Source organism: Bison bison, unplaced genomic scaffold, assembly GCF_000754665.1.
Source record: "Bison bison bison isolate TAMUID 2011002044 unplaced genomic scaffold, Bison_UMD1.0 scf7180017862979, whole genome shotgun sequence".
In the NCBI taxonomy this organism is placed as follows: Eukaryota; Metazoa; Chordata; class Mammalia; order Artiodactyla; family Bovidae; genus Bison; species Bison bison.
In genome coordinates this window covers 654,502-659,957 of record NW_011493551.1, presented here as the reverse complement: position 1 = coordinate 659,957, position 5,456 = coordinate 654,502, and the positions used below count along the sequence as shown (strand labels likewise).

Genomic DNA, 5,456 nt, shown 5'->3' with positions numbered 1-5,456 from the left:
GGACATCAGCAGTGGTGAGGGCTGAAGGAACCTGGGTGGGGGACCCATGGCATCTGCTACACCCTCAGTTAAGGACCGTAGCCACTGCTACTCTGGCCCCACAGAGAAGGAGCAGAAGAATAAATAAACACCTGACCTCGCTCTTGGCCCATCCCCCTAATCTCCTGCTGAACCTAATCAGATGCCCCTTGATGCAGTTCACTCTGGACAGTCTCCCGTGGCGCAGAGCTGGGTGGAGGAGGAGGGACAGTGCCTGTGGAGCAAGCACAGAGTATCCAGGACATCTGCCTTCCACTGTTTCCAAATGTCTGTGTTTAAAATCTAGGACAACACGCTCTGACTATAAAAATATCATGATACATTTATATCTTCACTAAAACTGAAGAAATATGTGACTGGAAAGGACCTTGGAAAACATCTCTGTGAGTCCAAGCAGTAGAGAGAGCACAGGGAAAATGAGAGGAGACTGAAGTTCTAGTTCTGGTTCTAATAATTATGAATGATGACAATTTGACTAGGTCATTTTGCACTTCAAACTGTTTCCTCATCCTTATAATCAGCAAGCTCCTATTGACTGAACAAAGCTGTTATGAAAATCGAAAGAATATAAAATACCCTGTAGTTAAAAGGGTTATACAGTGAGGAGTTAATATTAACTCCCTTCACCATCCAGACAGAAAGGAAGCCATACCACTTTTAAACACTTTTTGGAAGGAAATGCCCCGATTTTTGTATGTGTTTCTTTCAATTAGGAAGATATTTACATGTTTACCACCACACACAAAAATTTTTTTAATTATACAAGGCATAATAATTAACACATATTTACTTACAGTGATTTTCTTACCACTAATCCCCCAACCAAAAAAATCTACATTCATTTTAATTACATCAGTTACTATTCTAATAGTCAGTCATTTTTCTCTAGTTATTTCCTTTTATTTTTGACAGTGTGCTTTTGACCCTTTTAATGACTTCCTCTCTGTCCTTACATGCTTCAGCATTTCTGATGACCCAGTAATCATGCCCAAGATCACAATTCTACATCTTTTCTCTTTTCACTTCCCTTTTAATGTAGAAAATAAGCCTAATGATGGAGGCACCATTAGATTATACTAAAAAATACTAGATAGAAAATCTTCTAGGTGCAGTCATCAGTCTAAGGAATGAATAAAGTTACAATTATTGCCCCTAAATGGAGATGTCAGAGTTGCTCCCTTGCTGAAAATCAGAAATCAAGATTATCAGTAACCCAGAGAAATTCATGAAACAAAAGGCAGTGTTTCCCTTGGGATTATCACACTGTTACTGCCTTGGATTCAAAACCACCGTAGTAACTCATTTGACTAGCCTAAAATTTTCACGAAGAAACTGTGGGGGAGGGGAGGCTGTTTTCAAAGGTACCACCACTAGGAAAATAAGCAGTTAATAGTTGTTACCCATCCACAGGGTAGAAGAAGGTGGAGACAGTCATTAAATAAACAAAATAAGATATATCAGAAGAATGAACAAATTTTTTTTAAAAAGAGTGAACATAAAAATATTATTTTTGCTGACTCTATTGTTTCAAGTCTTTGTGGTAGGTGGGAACAGGAAGACTCAAAAGTAGAGGGAAGGAAAAGGCTTTGCCTTTTTCCTTAAAGCATATTAACTCTATTTTAATTAACCTTTGGGCATTACCGCTTTGCTTCACATCAAGAACAATGTAACATCCCATTATCACACCATCTTGAGGAAAGAGCTATTGCCCTTCTGAACTTTGGCAAGAAGCATAACAGACATAACAGCTCAGAAAGGACTACTCCAGGAAATAAAATTTTTGCATAGACTCTCCTCCCAGTAAGATTAAAGGAAACTACTTTAAAAAAAATTCTCTATGAAATAATAAGCCATTTTCCATGTAGGTAATTTCCATTGTCCATATTTACAGCTCTCTGAGTAAAATTGTTAGGAACTCCATTTAAAACATTATAATATCTGACATGTGTTTTAAAAGGGAGAGAGAAGGGAGGGGAAAAAAGAGAGAGAGATAAGATGGGGAGAAGAATTGAAAGTACAAGTTAAATCAAATATATTCAGTGGTTAGCTGGCATTAATAAGCTATTATTTTTATATTCATAAACTTACTAAAAGATTTTTCCAATTTGTAATACTGAAAACAACAAACATATTAAAATTTAAAACATTTTTTGGATGGAAAGGATATTCAGATAATTTAATTTCTACAGGATGGTTATATAAATACTCTACTACTCATATAACTGCCATTCCAAATGTGGAAACTGTATAGACTGGCGTGGGTTTTGGCATCAGACTGCTAGGAATAATCAGACAGACATTATCTGGGTGTCATCTTCAGTGTACTGTTAAGAGAGCCTCAATCAAAATTTAAGTGCTTCTGCCCACTGCCTTCTGAGATCTTGCTGCTGCTAAGTCGCTTCAGTTGTGTCTGACTCTGTGCGACCCCATAGACCGCAGCCCACCAGGCTCCCCCGTCCCTGGGATCTTAGATGTCTTTAATGTGGACAAATTATTTACTCCACAATTAGTTGTAAATAGCCATGAGAAAAGTAACATCAGATACCATTTCCAGGTTTTTAAAAAAGGAATGTATACACTTAAATGAATTACAAATACTGATACTGATGTGGATGATATGGATCTGACTAATGAATGGGAAAGAGGGGTAAAGAGATTGTGTTCTCTGCACAACACATTTTGAGCTCTTCTATAGCTGACTGACTAGTGAAAGAGCTCTTTCCCAAAGAGATGGGTATTCATTCAAATAAATCTTTATTACTGTAAAGTATGAACTGTAAACATATTCTCTGGAAGAAATCCCTAGACAGCTTCCAAATAGGAGGTAGAGACCTTGAGATCATCTCTAGACTGAATTCTGACCACAGTTCTCAGATATGGAGAAGAAATTCTAGAGAATAAATACACATAGAGGCCTTAACGTTTTGGAGGTTGTCTAGGCTCACTGATACAAGGGTTCTGCTTGATTAAATGAATCCCTCTTTCCCCTAGAATAAGAAAATTCAATGTACTGAAGCTATGACTCACCTCTAAAGGTCAAGAAACATTGTGAGTACCAAGTGTGATCACACCCTCCAGATGTCAGAGCTCCACATTATGGGTCAAACTGGCATCCCATCAACTTCTGAACCTGAGAGCTGGGGCAAAATTTACTGTGGAAACACCACTGAAAGAACTTCATGTTCTTGGAAGCTCCCTGGATTATAAACTCAGAACTGGAGATAGCAGCGAGAGTGATTAGACAGAGTTGTAAAGTTCATGCTCCCAGAGAAGTGGTTAACGCCTTCAAACTCGGGCAAAGGGCCCCTGCTCTAGTTCTGCACCTTAGAGGGACCCGTAAACCAGAAAACCACAAATAACAAATTTGGCAAAAATCACATGTGTCCAAATGAAGAAGAGAAGACTGTGGCACTGCTGACATCAGAGATGGACAAAGTGTCAAAGCATGAGGAACATTTGAGTTGGAGAAATAGGTAAGAAAACATTTAGCTCATTGTATCTTTCTTCTCAAATTTCATGACCACAGTAGGTTTTTGAATAGTAAAATATGTCATAAAGCAGAGTGTTCACTTTCTTAAACTCTTTATATCCAATATTTAACAGTTTTTACAACAGTTGCACGTGGCATCTGAGGAAAACTTAACAATATTAAACAATTGTTTTTCAGTTGCTCAGTCATATCTGACTCTTTGTGACCCCATGGACTGCAGCACTCCAGGCTTCCCTGTCCTTCACCATCTCCTGGAGCTTGCTCAAACTCAAGTCCATTGAGTTGGCGATGCCATCCAACCATCTCATCCTCTGTCGGCCCCTTCTCCTCCTGCCTTTGTATATATGTAAGTCTAGATATAACATGTATTAAACACAACACTTATTCTTCACATTGGTAGCTATAATGATAAATATTATTAAAAATATAATAATATAATTTTATAATAATATAAACTTTATATAATAATAATACCTAGTTAAATTTCAGAAAACAGTTAAAACATTTGATTATATTTAAATTAATTTAAATTTTGATTGTCATTAATTATCATTATATTTGGCCTTTGTACTTAGCAGATAATATTGAATATGTATATGTATATGTCGCTCAGTCATGTCCGACTCTTTGCAACCCCATGGACTGTAGCCCTCCGGGCTCCTCTGCCCATGGGGTTTCTCCAAGCAAGAACATTGGAGTGGCCATGCCCTCTTCAGGGGATCCTCCCAACCCAGGGATCAAATAGAACGCAGGTCTCCTGCATTGCAGGTGGATTCTTTACCTTCTGAGCCACCAGGGAAGCCCAATATTGAATATACTAGAAGAAAAATAATTTCTTTAAGCCATTGTTTGTAGACTTTTTTACATTTATTTTATACTTTTTATATAAAAGATACTCGAAGTTTCTATACATTTTGTGGCAGTTTAAAAAATTGGCCTCAATTTTTTTTACAGCCCTTCCATAGTGAGGTCAAAGGGACGAGGATGGGATGTCTCAGCCAATGGACTAAGGTAACATCAAATGGCTTTTAAGGCTAGATCCAAAAAGACCATTCGGCTTTTGCCTTGTCCACTAGAACACTCTTTCCTGAAGCCCTGAGCCACCACTGAAAAAGTCTGACGATCCTGAGGCTACCATACTGTGAGGAAACCTAAGCCACAAGAAGAGACCATGTCATCAGCATTCCAGTTAACAGGCCCAACTAAGCCCAACCTTCAAGCATTCCCAGCCCAGCCACCAGACATGTGAGTGAATAGACCTACAGATGATTCTGGACCTCATCCAGTAGTCTCCCCCAACTATCCAAGTCTTGCCAGCAGTGATCCCAGATATCATGAACCAGAGATAAGCCATCTCTGCTGTACCCTGTCCAAATTCCTGACCCAGAGAATCCATAGTGATTATAAGGCAGTTGTCATTTTATGCCACAGAATTTTGGTATGGTTTGTTATGCACCAAGAGATAATTAGAGTGTTCTGAATGCATTCAAATTCTATTTTTTAACTTAGATTATTGAGGATGATTATTAGTTAAACTAGTAATCAGATCAGATCAGATCAGTCGCTCAGTCATGTCCGACTCTGCGACCCCATGAATCGCAGCACACCAGGCCTCCCTGTCCATCACCAACTCCCGGAGTTCACTCAGACTCACGTCCATCGAGTCATTGATGCCATCCAGCCATCTCATACTCTGTCGTCCCCTTCTCCTCTTGCCCCCAATCCCTCCCAGCATCAGAGTCTTTTCCAATGAGTCAACTCTTCGCATGAAGTGGCCAAAGTACTGGAGTTTCAGCTTTAGCATCATTCCTTCCAAAGAAATCCCAGGGCTGATCTCCTTCAGAATGGACTGGTTGGATCTCCTTGCAGTCCAAGGGACTCTCAAGAGTCTTCTCCAACACCGCAGTTCAAAAGCATCGATTCTTCG

The 5,456-nt window shown here is 39.1% G+C and overlaps 1 protein-coding gene across 5 annotated transcripts in view; it reads left to right on the top strand.

Moving 5' to 3' along the window:
* Window positions 1-5,456, top strand: part of TCTN3 (tectonic family member 3) — a 47,731-nt gene that overhangs the window by 13,558 nt on the left and 28,717 nt on the right. For 3 of the 5 annotated variants that reach the window (XM_010833004.1, XM_010833000.1, XM_010833002.1), the window contains exon 3: window positions 3,031-3,512. The exons of 1 other annotated variant lie outside the window; for it this stretch is intronic. The gene's annotated coding sequence lies outside the window, so the exon portion shown is untranslated. Of the gene's footprint in view, window positions 1-3,030; window positions 3,513-4,492; window positions 4,541-5,456 lie in introns of those variants that run through there. One more of the 5 variants, XM_010833003.1, reaches the window with a different exon arrangement.